The 17,007-nt window shown below is 39.6% G+C and overlaps 1 protein-coding gene and 1 non-coding gene across 3 annotated transcripts in view; one reads left to right on the top strand and one right to left on the bottom strand.

The window, feature by feature from the left end:
* The window catches only part of LOC117291695 (hyccin-like), a 138,772-nt gene continuing 121,765 nt past the window's right edge, over positions 1-17,007 (top strand). Inside the window, exon 1 of one of the 2 annotated variants that reach the window (XM_033773543.1) lies at positions 1-108. The gene's annotated coding sequence lies outside the window, so the exon portion shown is untranslated. Of the gene's footprint in view, positions 109-10,344; positions 10,523-17,007 lie in introns of those variants that run through there. The other variant, XM_033773542.1, reaches the window with a different exon arrangement.
* On the bottom strand, positions 9,971-10,052 carry Trnas-cga. Its single transcript has one exon. It is a non-coding gene; the product is annotated as a tRNA-Ser (tRNA).

Genomic DNA, 17,007 nt, shown 5'->3' with positions numbered 1-17,007 from the left:
TTCATTACTCTCTTTTTCTATAGCTTCGACTTGGAAGAGCAACTAATTTATTTGGTCTGTGATTCTCTCTATTATTTATATGGGATCAATAGAGTTGTACAGATATTTGTGAGTATTATTTTGTGTTTTTACCCTCATTAATGCCCAAATTATTGTGAATTTGTAGCTCTCTATTTGGATCGTTTTATTTGTAAAACCATGTGTAGTGTGTATGCCAGGCAGCACTGTCACACACGTGCGTCCGTTAGCCTCTGTGTGTGCTGACCTTTTTGTGAACTTTCACTGTGCACTGTGTAATGTTATGTAATGTATATACTGTAGTGTTATAACTTTTTGTGTTTTTTGCTATGGGTTACCATTAAAACCTGTACAGGAGAAGTTTATTTGATATATTTTACTTAACTGTCATTGTTCATTTATTGTTAATATTGATTGTATTTTGGCGAATGCTCGTCCTTTATTAATTAGAGGACCGGCTCTCCTTACCGTGTCTCTACAAAACAAAATGGTGCCTCTTGTCTTGATTTTTCTGTGTGTGATGCGTGGCGAGTTTCCCTTTTGGATATGGGTTGAATATGGGTTGAATAGGGGCACACCGGCTGAATTAGGCTATTTGGCCTACAACATAGACTAAGATATGACTTTAAAGTTCAAAGAGCAGTCCCCCCCTCCCCCTCCCCAAAAAAGAACCACGTCAAATTTAGCCGTTTTTTAGCATTTAAAAAACAAACGTGGAGTCGCATGATAGTTTGAGCCACAAAGTGGTTAGCATAATCACGTGACCTTCCGAGTGATTTTTTTCCAGCCGTAGAACAGCTAATTCGCCGAACCAAATATAAATATTTTTGTTTGGGGCTGCTGATAAACTCCCAGATTATTGGTCTAGCTGTGAGATTAGGAGGTGTTGGGCGCCAGAATTCAAAGTACATGTAAGACATCGTGGGTTTGTCAGTCGGTACACCTCGCTTGTTAAATCCGTTATTTATTATGATCGCAACGTTCAAATGCTCTGTTTTGTTCCCTTTCCCCTAATATTTTTATAGGAGTTTACAGGTGATTGATGTCAAAAGTATAGGAATACCGTATTTTGTTTTATTGACGGGGTTATTGAGTAGCATTAAGGGTCCATGTACTTTTTCCTAACACACAAAACACAATGTCTACAGATTAACATTAAACTTGCAGTTTGAAGATAATGGTAGTAGAAAGCTTCCCTTGAAATTTTACTTACTGAGGTATGAGTAAAAAATGTCGTCTCAGTTTCAGCATCATGCTACGTTTTTACATGCTGCATGTAAAAACGTACTAACCAGTTATGCTATGTTTGTGGGTTAATATCGTAATTTGTTAAAGCAATCGCGGTAAACAGTATTGTCCAAAGGCACAACTTATATATAAAATAACAAACGGGTGAAAACTTAGGTAATGACATCTGTGTTAGGTAACTCAGTGGAGCTGAAGGTAGAAATTGATATTCCTCTTAAAGATGGCAGATCATAGGATGAAGGGAAACATGCACCGGGCAATGAGTTCCAAAGAGACGCAGTACGAGTGAAAAAGCTACTGGAGTAGCTTCTTTGTTCTACATCTCGGCACAGCCACAGTATAATTGATTAGAATAGAATAGATTTATTAACTGTCCACGTTAAAAAATAGAATTTTGACATCCACTCAAATATAAGTATACGAGAATCAGTATAAAATCTATATAAATTACAAAATACGTAGAGAAATACAAAGCAACAAAAGCCAAAAGACCCGCAAAAAAAAAAAAAAAAAATAATGCACCGGCCATAACAACGCCAACCGGTCACAAGGAACATCAAGGCAACAACAGGCTGGGGAAAAAAATATGTTTTTCTCGATATCGAGAATTTGTAATTGTTTTAAAGGAACACGTTGCTTCCAATCATATGCATTTTATAACAAATGGTTACAAAACGCTTTTTATAGACCAACTCGTCCGATCCAAGGCAACGTGTTCCTTTAATGTCTCTCAAAAAGTGAAGCATTTCATGGAACAATATATCAAGGGAAGTCTTTCATCACTACCTTCTGTAAACCCTGTAAATTATTTGTGAATCTGTGAACTGTTGTTTTGTTCAGAAAGTGTATAATGGCTTATGGGTTTTTCCATACTGAAATGAGATAACAATTATTGGTAACTTGTCTTACTCATTTCTCAAAAACTACAGAACCTCAGGATGTAGTATTTGAAGGGAAGCTTTCCACTATCATCATCTTCAAACCCTGTAAATATTGTGGACCCACATCCTTTAAGCCACGCAAGTGCCCATTAATCTGCCAAACAACATCGTAGCAACAAAATATGTGTCAAAATGTGCAGAAGATAACTGTGAATCGAAATAATCAATTGTATGTACGCATACCATTGGCGCAGTTTAAACGAGTATCCAACAGGATAAATAGTCAGCAACTTAAACTCAGCCACGTTACGGTCAGTCGCATTACAGTTTTTCCAGTCAATTTACCCAAGCCAACATGGAACCAAAGCCGAGTTCTCATTTGGCAAAATTGATTTAAATCCTTGGTCAACAACTAAAATTAAATTTATTTCATATGTTAGCTATAACATCCAAGTGGAAAGAAAGTTGCGACAAAAAAAATGAATTATTTTTGTGTCATGTCCATCTATTGTTGGAGTTGCCCATATGCATCTTAATCACCTATAAACAAGTTTTTTTTTACCCTGAATTAGAAACGGTGTTGTGCCTCTAGATGGAGTTGGAAAAAAAGAAAAACCTCCCCTGGTTACATCAAATTCTAGTATGCGGTTTAATACTATAAAAAAAAAAGATACCCCAAAAATAAATACAACTTGCAGTATAATGGTTTCATCCATGTACATCAAAAGAAAACAAGCCAGATATTACCGGTGTCAGATGCAATCGTGTCCGCCATGCAATACTGTCCGCTCCGGACATGTTTGCATATGCAATCATGTCTGGGGCTATGCAAAAACCGTCCGGCGGACATGTACATGACTATACATGTTTGTGATATGCAGCATGAATATTCACGTTTTTTTTTATTGCAGCGACACATACCCAAACGGCCGAACATTTCCCATGGCATTCGTGACATGCGCTTGTAAAAAAATGATGAACGTGTACCGTCGACCAGGTGTATTGTACATACTATTGGTCGAGCATAAGTCATTTTAAGTGGGGAGAGTGTTGTGAAATTAAACGACATTATGGTTTATTAGTTATTAGTTATGGTCAATCGTTACCTGATGTCAATGCGCTCAGTGAAACTAGGTTTGACAGCATGATTTTCTTGCTCGGTGATTGGCCGACGATGACGTCATCAATATGAGGTTCAGCCTGATGTTTTCGTGGGTTTGGTGCCTTGACCGCTAAGCCAGCGTTAGCAAAAACAACTAAAGAGCCTTCATGTCGTCAAGCATGAGCTGAATCTGGGGCGCGAAAATCATGCTGTTATTGTGTTTTTTTTTTCTCGAAACGGGACTTTTAGATTACCGGTGGAAACCGCACGTATCCTGACTGGACTAGCTACGGTCAGGTAGAATAAGAAACAACCTATCCATGTCTATTATTTGGGAACTGTTGGCGACATTGATAGCGGGACAATCTGTCGTGTTTTTGTGACTAGTGTTTTCTTTCTTTTTGAAGCCATTTTTTACATACAAAAAATCTTGTTAAAATTCGCGTAGCACCGATTTTGTTCATGCTAGATATACACTCTTCGTTTTTGAGGCTTTTCAGAAAAGGTAAAAAACGACCACAACCTTTACCAATTAAAATTTTATACCGATGTCACATACGAAAACCCAAAAATATTTCGCATAAAGTAACGGATTTTGTGCGTGCTGCGGATTCGACCGGGTCATGCTTGTCAGGGCCATAAATATCGTTTCACAAAACGAAGAGGGCAGGGAGGGCCTAATAAGCTGTGAGCAACTTGAGTTATTATTCAACTTATGTGCTCATAACAAGTTTTCGCCTTAATTTTTGTTTTCCATTTTTGTTTAAATTAAACCAAACCCTCCCCCTCCAAAACCAGCAGATACGTTTTTTAAATTTATTTATAGTGAAAATTAAAATGCTTTAATTATCCAATCCATAATAATTTTGAAGTGCAGCACAACGCCCAACTTAAAATTTGATCGTTATCCCGCAGCAAATCCACAAAGGTTATAAGCAACATCTTAAAATTGATTGATGACGCTAACGCGCTATGTTCATATTTTATTTATCACAATTTTTGAAGAATATAAAGAAAGCTGCCGATTGTATGACCAAGACAGAGTCTCACACAACACTTAAGTTGTAGTCACTGTAGACATTTTGTTTCACGTGTGGCTCCAGGCACCGTTACTTTGTAGTGTCACACAAGCGGGACCACCCTCATTGAACACACAGGCCCTGCTGGTGACATCAAATATCGGTGCGTGGTGTGAAGATTGCGCCGTCCATACAGTCTTAAAAGTCTTTTTGCATACTTCTAATTAGCCCCATAAATCGGTCCAATCCACTCCGTATCCTTGGCCCCAGCACCACTGATATCAAAACCTTTCGCTTCCTTGAAAAACCATCTGCAACGTTCTGCATCATGAAACTTACCGATCTAATGCTTCATAAGTTGCAGGTAGCACTACACTTGGAATTGTTCAAATAGGTATCACAGATTTTGAGTAAAAATCAAGTGAATTTTGCATGTGAATTTTCTCAACTAACGCTCTTTTGCCGCTATGCCGATATGCCGATTGTCCCCCGACCGTGCGCAGATTTTTTTTCCCAGGACAAACGTGTAGAACCATCTGCACACGTTCGTCCTTGGAAGGAAAGATACCCAATCCGCGCTTCATGTACAAATATACGGACACGGCGCAATTTATCGCATATTACATTTATTGCATACATCAAATGAATATCGCACATATGTGACAATTATCGCATATATATGAGAAACATCGCACACATATTGTACATTATCGAATAATGCAACGTGACACGCCATATGATTGCTAGCAGTAATATGTCATTCTCAATCGCGCCTGTGATTGGCCAATGTTTAGAATGACACGCCCACATCATACATAGCCCGTTTATTGGATTTCCGATAAAGCAAATAAAGAAACACATAAGCCTTCAGTTACAAACCCGTCAAGGCTGTTGTTAGAGCCACACGTACGAGGTTGAGATACGACCGTAACCGGTGTGGCGGTTTCAGTCTTCCGCCGTGTTCAGTTTTCCGGGTGACGTAGTCGGACATATCGTTGTTCGAACGGTTTTAGCTTTCCGGCGTGTACAGTTTTCCGGGTGACCTGTCAGATACCGCCGCGAGTACCCTGGCGAGTACTGTAGTTCTCTCAGCAGTGACCCAAATTGTTTATATTACGATTCTTTTCTGTGTAGTCACATAATCTCTTGCCCCATCTTTACATGTATTCATGGGTACAACTTTAGGCAGGTCACACTCTGCTTGCATAAAAAACGACTCATACGATCCACGCCTTTGCCGCTAGTTGTACTCGACTCGTGGACGCCGCCATGACAGCTACCGGAGGGTAATGGATGACTCAATACGGCACTAAAAATGGACTACTTTCGCTTGCTGTGCGCAGGCATCGCATGACGTAATGCTACCGTATTTGGTCATTCGGAAAACTGACACAGCGGAAAGTTGAAACCGCCACACCGGGCCGGGGAATGGTAATGTACATTCGTGTATGCACTGCATGCGTGTGCCGCGAACCGGGCCAGGGAATGGTAATGTACATTCGTGTATGCACTGCATGCGTGTGCCGCGAACCGGGCCGGGGAATGGTAATGTACATTCGTGTATGCACTGCATGCGTGTGCCGCGAACCAGGCCAGGGAATGGTAATGTACATTCGTGTATGCACTGCATGCGTGTGCCGCGAACCGGGCCAGGGAATGGTAATGTACATTCGTGTATGCACTGCATGCGTGTGCCGCGAACCGGGCCGGGGAATGGTAATGTACATTCGTGTAGGCACTGCATGCGTGTGCCGCGAACCCGGGCCGGGGAATGGTAATGTACATTCGTGTAGGCATTGCATGCGTGTGCCGTGAACCGGGCCGGGGAATGGTAATGTACATTCGTGTATGCACTGCATGCGTGTGCCGCGAACCGGGCCGGGGAATGGTAATGTACATTCGTGTATGCACTGCATGCGTGTGCCGCCACACCGGGCCGGGGAATGGAAATGTACATTCGTGTATGCACTGCATGCATGCGTGTGCCGCGAACCGGTGTGGCGGTCTCGGAGCTCCGGCGGTCTCAGAGCTCCAGATTACCAAGTACGGTAGTATTACGTCATGCCATGCCTGCGCACACCAAGCGAAAGTAGTCGATTTTAGCGCCGTGCCGAGTACACTCTCGTAGAAGACTTAGGGACAACTCGTTTATTGTCCCACGCGGTGAGATAGTCGAGTTGCAGCGGTGCTCTCCGCGCGCGAACTGCTGGTTGGGCAACTACTGCGCTGCCCGACTCCAGGCAGCTCGTAGTAGTCGCGCAACCAGCAGTTCGCTGCAACTCTACATATTATCAATTAACAATTCTAAATGATGCTAATATTGCAGAATTCGTTCGAATAAAACAGATCTTCACCTTCAGATTTGAGCAAAATGCAACATTTTGTCACCACCCTGTACTGTATGTGTTCTATTTTCCAATAATACGCGGCTGGCTATTTCGGAAATACGCGGCTTGAGTCTCGTACCCTGACCATCAGTTAAACCCTCTGCCCATCTCATTGAACCATAGGAACCATACTATACCGTCCACAGTATAGTCTGGCCCGATCAAGTGGACAGGAAGCCATACTATATCCCACAATTCCGTTTTCACACATATAAAAGAACGAACATCGCACATGTATATTAAATTATCGCATATGTATATCGTCACAAAACATCGCATACAAATGATCGCATATAATATACTACAAAATTATCAAACATATATTAAAAATTATCACATATATATTGCAAATTATCGCACATATATTGCAATTTATTGATCACGGTACTTGTACAAAAATAGTCATAAAGTTGTAAATTTTGAAGAGCCCAACTCTTTCTTAGTGGATTCTGATAGAAGAAGACATGCTCTATCAATAGATTTTTATTTCATTCATTTTTGGAATGATATATTATTTCAAAAACTGGGTCAAAGGTCACGATAACATATTAAAGATTACAGTGACCTACATTTCAGAAAATTTATTTTTGACAAAAGAACTGATTTGAGCATGCAATTCTCATCATTTTGATACCAAATTTGCATATATGTGATGAGAATTGACATGGTTATGACATATTTTTACCAAAAAGGTGGTATTTTACCCTAAAAATGTCAGATTTTAGTGGTTTCTGCCCTGACCACATGGTAAGTCCGATCGGGCTAAAAATTGCTGTGTATTCATTGCTCATAAGGACCAACAATCACAGCAATTTTTATCAAAATCGGAAGACATGAGGTAAAAAAGTGCGTTGGTCTGACATGGAATGACCCATATATTACATTTATTGCATACATCAAATGAATATCGCACATAATGTGACAATTATCGCATAATATGAGAAACATCGCACGTACATTATCGAATAATGCAACGTTTGACACGCCATACAATCATGCCACGTCCAATGTGTGTATGCGTGTGTGTGTACGCTGTACGCTAGATAGCTGTTATGGACATGAGCGTGGTGTGTTAAGGGGTCTGAATGCGCTGCCGGATGGTACACTGTATACGGGCTACCGGTGTGAGCCGGACAAGCCTCGCTCGGTCGTACGGTGTCGAACAACTTCGAAGAGAGGAGGGGTTCCTTGGCCCCGTTCTTGCGTTTCATCTAACACGAGGATTAGCATCATACAATGTAGCTGGTAGATTTGTCCCCCTGAATGGGAAGCTGCTTTACTATAAGTTTGTAGTGTAGTATATGGCAAGGGTATAGCAAGGGTATAGTTTATGAAATTGATCTTTACTTGTAGTTGTTGTTCAGCCACATGCCATCTTCTACCGTCTGGTATGTTTTCGAACAACACATAATTTATTTTCGATCCCCAACTTTGATTTACCGCGAGAAACGTAACGAATAATATGTCTGGACAAAATAAACAGCTGGGTTTCTTATCTCATGTGGTCTGAAATGGGGAAAACAGAATGTTATTAAGTGTTTGTGCTTCAAGGGGATGTGTATGCCCAACATCTAAGAATTCTAACCAAGTAGCCATTGCCGGAAACCCATGACACCGTGATCCTTTCTCAAACACATTTCACACACCTTATTTCTAAATCCACGATTGGTGCATTAAACCTGGTTGTTTTATCTTTTTGAAAGCTTCTGCATTTGTGCCACGATGTACTGTTGCAAATTATACACCATTGGTATACAGTACACAACTTTGTTTTAGGGTAGGGATTTCTCCCTCGCGCCCGCCGCCATTGCAATTTTTTGCACAGCAGCCACAAGGCTTGTTGTTTACGTCGGAGCACGTGCGTGTGCTTGCAGAACGTTGTGATTGACATCGCAGCGAGAGTTTATAGGTCAACCAACAACCAATGAGAACGGGTTGTTAGTAAACATTAGAATAAATGAGCTCCGCCCTAAATTTTGGCAGTTTACAGAACCATCAAGGCGCTACGTGTACCATACAGATGGTAATGTACATGTAGTATGGGTATGTGTACATGTACATCCACTGTACACGTATTATGCACTGTGTTATGTTTGGGGGTGCGCTGGCGGAATTCAGTGATGGGGCCGGGTGCGCTGGCGGAATTCAGTGATGGGGTCTGGGTAGCCCACCTTGTTGAGCTGTAATGGCTCCGCTTTTAACATCGGTCTCATCACTGTCACCATTACAGCCCACCTTCGATACATGTCTTAAATGCCAAGTTTTCAAAGGTCGCAAAATGCGTGGTAGTTTGACTGCAAATTTCTCCCATTTAAAAAAGTCCTATAGGCCTACTACTCCAACGTACCTCATTTTATTCCTTACATTTGTGGAATTACTATGACATATAACAGGGCTTACTAAATGATGACTTTGACCAGATGTGATGATTTGAAAATTGGTCCAAAAAAACGTGTACAAAAATTACATTTAACGTGACATGTTCCTTGGGCGCCGCCATCTTTTAATGATTCTCCTCTTGTTGGACGTGAGAAGTCAGGACAATAGGTGTGTGTGTACATCCACTGTACACGTATTATATGCACTGTGTTATGTATGGGGGTGTGCTGGCGGAATTCAGTGATGGGGTCTGGGATTTTGCAGGTCGCGGCTGGCTGTATAGCGCCTTGATCAAGGGCCGGCTATATTGGTAATTGTCAAAGACTAGCCTTCACAGTTGATGTATCTCAACATAAGCATAAAATAACAAGCCTGTGAAAATTTGAGCTCAATCGGTCATCGAACTTGCGAGATAATAATGAAAGAAAAAAAACACCCTTGTCACACGAAGTTGTGTGCGTTTAGATGGTTGATTTCAAGACCTCAAGTTCTAAATCTGAGGTCTTGAAATCAAATTCGTGGAAAATTACGTCTTTCTCTAAAACTATGGCACTTCAGAGGGAGCCGTTTCTCACAATCTCTCCCCATTGCTCGTCACCAAGTAAGGTTTTATGCCAATAATTATTTTGAGTAATTACCAATAGTGTCCACTGCCTTTAATAATGCGCAGTCCCATCATGCATCACACTCACACTGCACCATGTTTCTATGCACTGCGTACGTGCGTACTTCCTGAACAAGAATCTGCGCAAGCGATTAGCCCATCCCAGCACGAACAGCGCCCTCTCTTGATATGAAGCGATACACATTTATGAAAAAATGATTTTGACTGAAAAACTGTGAAGATTGGTCAGAAAAATGTAACTCTATATAACGGGAACCGTAAAAGGTAGTGAAGTTAAAAAAAATGTAAAACTAGGCGTGAAGAAAATTGCCCGTCGTAGACAGGATTCGAACCTGTGCGGGGAAACCCCATTGGATTTCGAGTCCAACGCCTTAACCACTCGGCCACCACGACTTCAATTTTTATTGTAAAACAATAGCATATAAGCCATCTACGATTTACACGCCGGAAATAGGCGCCAAACATTATTCATAATAATTTTGAGTGTGTCACTCCGCGGTAACGTTCGGAAATCATTACCCTTTCTAAATTTGCGCAAGCCAGTCGTGCGTTCAAAAAAGCAGGAGGAAAACGAAGTTTGCGCCGTAACAAAATCGCAGCTTGTGCAAATAAAAATAGACTGTCACATCTCCAGCCGCCACGAGAGGGCGGTAGTGATCAATGCAGTCCCAATATACGGCTCTGATGCAGTAGTACGGCTCTGATCGCGATGCAATGCAAGAAAGTATATTTTTACAAGCAAGTCACGACGCGCGTGTGAGAAACGTCAATTTAAATTTTCTTTTCTCAAAATATTAACACCAAAGAAGAAAAATTTTGAATTTTAAACACTGCGCGATTGGATTTCCTACTACAAGGAACAAGTGAGTAAAAGTTCAGCTTTCTGAGTAAGGTGACATATTTTTCACAGATTTTTGAATTTCTTTCGCAATGGTATCCTCATATAATTCCTGGTGTCATGTGTTTTCAGTAGGATAACACTTAACAGGAAAATTGTTCACAATCAAAAACTAAATATTTTTTTTTCAAATCATCTATCCATTTTGGAGTAACTATAGTATATAGGTACACTCGGAGCTCTATCTGCGCCTCCGTGGAGGCGGAGTCGCGGTCACGTACGTTTTAAGTAACTTGGTCGCTCTCGTAGCGTCATACGTTTATATCGACCCTCATATGTTTTCGAACCCCAACTTTGATTCCCGTTTACCGCGAGGTTGTGTAAGCTGCACCGGTGACAGAAGCCATGCAGTTTACTCATGGTCTGTATTTTCATCAGGCTTAATCATGATGAGAATAAAGTTTCCTGTCGTTGGTTTATCCTCAAACATTTATTATATAAATTAAAATGATTGATTTTTGGTATCCTGGTGTCATGTGTTTTCAGTAGGATAACAGGAAAATTGTTCACAATCAAAAACTAAATATTGTTTTTTTCAAATCATCTATCCAATTTTTTAACAATAACCATTTCACTTCATGGTGTGTTGAAATTTTTGAAGTTTTGGTTTTACGTTGCGAGAGACAGTCCGCCATTAAAAGTGCTTATGCATGCACGACATTGGAGCAACATCATATGTTTTCACACCTTTCATTGGTTGGTATTTTATTGAATATTCAGAAGCTAGTATGGCGTGCAAAATAAATCAAAAATATTATTCAATTACTACTTAACAAATTTAATTACATTTTTGTCCTAAGGCATTATGGCTACTCATGGAGGAATAAATTAGATTCCTCCATGGGCTACTATATTATTAGAATCCAGAGATATCATAATGCATGAAAGTAAAACACCCCACCCCCTTGATACACTCACACTTCATAACAATCCCTTTTCCCCCATCTCAGACCAGTAATGTTTGGTTTCAGGAGATAAGAAACCAATCTGTGATATTTTCTCTTTAATGTAGACTTAATATTTATTACGCTTATCGGAATTTATTACAGTAATGCAGTAAATCAACAACAAAAAATTGTTGTCATTTTCACTTAAAATATGTTAATATTTTCCCCACATTTGCACACCATAGAATCCCAAATAGTAACCACCTCACGTGATCCATCTAGTGACTAAAGCAGAATGAAACTCAATCTAGCAGATAGTAATTTTGTTTTGAACTTTCAAGGTTGGATGATGTTTCTTTGACTCATTTGAATGTTGGCATAATAATGCACTAGTGATAGTACCAAAAATCAATCATTTTATAAATGTTTGAGCATAACCAACGACAGGAAACTTTATTCTCAGCATGATTAAGCCTGATGAAATGACAGACCGTGAGTAAACTGCATAGCTACTGTCACTGGTGCAGCTTGCACAATCTCGCGGTAAACGGGAATCAAAGTTGGGGACCGAAAACATCTATGAGGGTCGATAACGTATGACGCTACGATATGGTACGGACCCTTTATTTTTTATACCCCCAAGCTCCGTCACGTTGCATGCAATGGAGGAGTCCAACCTGGGCTACCCACCCCCCTTGATGCTTCAAGTTGAAGCACAAACACTGCTTATTAATCTGTTTTCATGTCACACCAGCCATGTTCGGTTCAGCATTTCTACCTCCATGGTTGAAACCAATCTGTTATATTTTCTCTTAATAATTAAAAGATTCGGGTACTTTTTCAAAATGTCCATAGATTTACAATAAACTTACAGGGTTTGAAGATAATGATAGTGGAAAGCTTCCCTTTGAATATTACTAACTAAGGTTGTGTAGTTTTTGAGAAATGAGTAAAACAAGTCACAAAATGATTTTAGCACGTAAAATCCCCTTAACCAGTTACGATATTATACCAAAACACGTTTTTATGCTAAAACTGAGACGAAAATTATTACTTTTACTAAATTTCTCAAAAGCTACAGCACCTCAGTAAGTAAAATTTCAAGGGAAGCTTTCTACTATCATAATCTTCAAACTGTGAAAGTTTAATGTAAATCTGTGGACATTGTGTTTTTTGTTAGGAAAAAGTAATAGGCCTACCCTTTAAAGACACTGAACACTAATTGGTAATTTGTCAAAGATCTATTCTTCACAGTTTGTATCCTCCTCTTACCAGTTTTCATGGGTACCAGTCACTTTGGTACCTTGCTTGCAAACTCGGCACCTGCAAACTCGGCACCTACAAACTCGGCACCTACAAACTCGGCACCTACAAACTCGGCACCTACAAACTCGGCACCCACAAACTCGGCACATGTACAAATACAAACTCGGCACCCAGTTGAAAAAGTTAGATTTTCACACTGCGTGGTATGCCTCATTTTTGATGTAAAAGTTCAGTCCCACCATAGTCCCATAAAAAGCTTGATCCTGTTACAAAGTTATTAGTAATAACATTACAAATATTATTGTTATTGGAATATAATTTTCGTAAAATTTAGCGATGTTATTGCATGGGGACAGGAAGAAACGAGGAGTGTGCACCAAAAGATCTTCGGTGTGTGCACGGACGCCATGAGCTATCACGCACAAAACTGTCGCGGAGCCATCGGGAAATTAGTCCCCATCGCGGTCGATGCCTTTCGGCAAATCACTCTGTTAAAAAGCAAAAATCCATTAAAAAAAAACACCATTCTACATGGACGGAATTTCAGCCTAGGCCCGTACACCCGCAGGCCTAAAAAAAAAGTTTTGAAAACTTGTCGACTGAATTGAACACTGCGTGCGGGCGGAGGGTTAATTTCCTGGGGGCCCAAATTTCCTCGAATGTTTGGAATACTTATAATCTTGAAACTACCATAACTAGTAGGCCCTATTTTGCCATTAACAGCATTTAACAAAGCTACTAACAATCAACCATTCTTTTTATTGTGTAAAAAGTTTACACGTAGCCTACGTTACTTTATTTTTTAACAACTTGACTCTTCGAGGTGATATTGCTTGGTGCCTGTTAAACTATATTGAATGTCCCTATCTTAATGTTTAACCTCTTCCAAACATTTTTAAGAACCAAAACTCCCCCCGAATCTCACTTAAACCCCGTTCCTCGGTAAGTCCCCTTTTTGTGGTTTCCGTCCACATCTAACCAGGCTGGCTTCTGCCTTGAAGTATGTAGTTACAATAGCCCAGAGATACAGGTATAACTACATGAAGTAGGCTAATCTTTTATTTCTACTTATCTTTCCCATATTTCCCTTTTATGTGTTTCTCACAAGGTGATTGTTCATCTTGAGTAACATGAGCCTTGCATCAACATTTTGTGACGACAGTAAAGGAAAATTAAAAATGAAAGGTTTCTGTAATTTTCAAAGGTGATCTGGATACTGCTAATGTATGTTCAAGACTGGGTAAAAAATCCCCAGAAGATTAGTTAAAATGAGTTGGGATGACTTCTTGGGAGGAACAGGCCAAACATAGCTGCTTCCTTGGTTTCCAAGTGCGAGACAGTCATTGAGGTCATCCTCTCTGACATAGACCTTATCGCAAATATGAGCATGCAATGCATCCTGGGATTGTTAGTGACCACGGACGGGATCGGGAATTAACGAGTCGAGCGAAGGCACACTTTAGCTATCTCTCGGCGGCGTATATACGATTTTGTTACAAACAGCTGAATTTTTGTCGGCAAAATGTCCAACCAGTGTGTCTTGTTTGGCTGCATAAACGACCGCCGTTATCCGGAGAGGTGAGTCATTAATCAAGTTATTATAGAAAAACAGCTATGAACTTGTACTCAGAGTCAGACTGTGTCCGTGTTGTTGTGCCAGTAACGACCCGTGTCATCTATCTACTACTAATTTTTAGTATCTGTCTATCTTCCAACATGGAGCAATGAACTAAAGTACTTCCTTCAGAGAGGAGTATAGTCGTAGCCGTACTTGGGTGCTAAAGTAAAGTGCTTATATATACTGGCGTCTTTATTTTTCTTTTTTTGTAACAGAAAACACTTCAAAGTAAGTAAAAACACTGTAGTTTGCAGTAATCACTTCAAATATGGCCAACCCTGACAATCGGCACAACACCCAACAGAATACCTCAGAGGCTGTAACACCACTTCTACAAGGCCTAGTACTAGACGTTCCCCACCTAAAAAAAAGAGGGACCCCACTGCCTAAATCTGCACCCCCAAGGATAGATGTTCCTTGTGGCGATGTGATCGCTAAACCTCCGCTAGGGACGTGTACAGCTGGCTTCAAGCACGATCATAGTAGTATGTATGTCAGTAGTGATCAGCAATCATGTCAAAGGACATGTCCACTTGAAAGAGAAACATCCCTTCAACGAGTGAGACAGAAAAATGCAGAACTGCAAAGACAACTTGAGGACTTAAAAGAGAAACAAAGAACAACCAAGTGGTCAACGCCAAAGCATAGCAGTTCGAAGTCAAAGCACTTTAGTATTGATGACATCAAGAATAAAGAACGTTTGATGAAACTGTACACAGGATTACAGTCATATGCAGTGTTTACGTGGGTTTTTGACCATGTCAAATCAAAAATGGGAAGACTACATTACTACAGGGGTAGAACTGACACTAATGAAACTTCGTCTAAACCTAAATGATGAAGATCTAGCAGTCAGGTTCTGTGTCAGTACGTCAGTCATTTCATACATAATTACAACTCTTCTCCCATTTCTTGCTAATGAGCTTAAAAGTTTAATCTACTGGCCAAGTCGTTCTGCTATTCAGAATCACTTTCCTTCATGCTTCAAGAAACATGGACAGGTTAGAGCAATAATTGATTGTTTTGAAGTTCAAACACAGAGGCCATCCCAAAGTGATGTCAATTCAAAATTGTACTCAAGCTGTAAGCAATGACATACATACAAAGTATTGGTAGCATGTACCCCAGGAGGATCAGTATCTTTTTTATCGCCAACTGCAGGGGGAAACATGTATGATATTGAAATTGTACGAAAGAGTGGTATGCTTGATTTATTGGAGAACGGCGATGTAGTCTTGGCAGACAAAGGTTTCAAAGCAGGTCAGAGTTTCTCCTTCACGGTTGTAAACTGGTGATACCACTGTTTAGTAAGAAGGGAAAGGTTTTTACTGAGGAGGCAAACATAACTAATGCTGCTGTATCTAATTCACAAATACACATTGAAAGGGTCATCGGGAGGATGCAGGAGTTTCAAATTTTGAAAGGTGATTTTCCATGACTCCGAAGCGACATTGTCGATTATGTGTTTACATTATGTGGTGTGCTAGTTAATCTGCAAAGCGTCCTTGTTCCGAAATGAATTAGTTGTCAATAATGCAGGCAGTTACAATGTCAAATATCAACCAAATTTACATTTATTTTTACTACTGGTACATTCACTCGGCAACTATGTACATAATATAGTACCCATACAATATTATAAGTTACATGTATCTGTCATAAATAGTTTTTTGCAATTGGTATTTCTTGTTAGTAAACAAATTTAAATAGTATACAAATTATTTGGTATCTACAGGATGATATTCAATCTATAAAATAAATATTCTTATGCAAATGTTCTCAAATAAATAAGTACCTACATGTATTGTGCATCTTTTGCTGCATTGCTTTTAAACTTGGAAATTATTTATTGCAATAAATAGGTTTTTTTTTCAGTATAAGCTTTTGTTTTCTTTAAAGACTCTGGACACTATTGGTAGTTGTCAAAGACCAGTCTTCTCACTTGGTGTTTCTTAACATATGCATACAATTACAAACCTGTGAAAATTGGAATTCAATTGGTTGTTGAAGTTATGAGATTACTAGGAAAGAAAAAACACCCTTGTCACACAAAGTTGTGTGCTTTCAGATGCTTGATTTCGAGACCTGCAATTCGCAAACTGAGGTCTCCAAATCAAATTCGTGTAAAAATACTTCTTTCTCAAAACCAATTCACTTCAGAGGGAGCCGGTTCTCACAATGTTTTATACTATCAACATCTCCCCATTACTCATTACCGAGTGGGGTTTTATGCTGAAAATTATTTTGAGTAACAACCAATAGTGCCCACTGTCTTTAAACTGAAACTCAATCAACATACAATTCTTATAAATATATTACTTTGTTCATAGGTAAAATATAGGATTGCTAAAACTGACAGTACCAGGTTTTTACTTGGTGTCATGGTCATTCAACATGGTCATTCAACAAACATGCACAGATTTGGGCTAAATTTGAGTCATCATGAGAAAGTAGTTGAACTCAGGCAATTCTCAATCATACAGCTCTTGCATGTATTCGACTGAATAATTTATAATCTTTTTGGTAAATATTTATTGTACTATCAGTATAAAAATAGTTTTGCTTGTGCACTTACTATGATTGATGAAATAAATTAAGTGGTATGCATGTAACTCCATGAACTCACTCAAGGAATTTTGTTTTATACTTTTAAGGCAAAAAAACAAAACATTTTGCTTC

This window comes from Asterias rubens, chromosome 6 (genome assembly GCF_902459465.1).
Source record: "Asterias rubens chromosome 6, eAstRub1.3, whole genome shotgun sequence".
NCBI lineage: Eukaryota > Metazoa > Echinodermata > Asteroidea > Forcipulatida > Asteriidae > Asterias > Asterias rubens.
The sequence above is the reverse complement of the archived record's forward strand: the minus strand, read 5'-3'. Positions and strand labels throughout refer to the sequence as shown.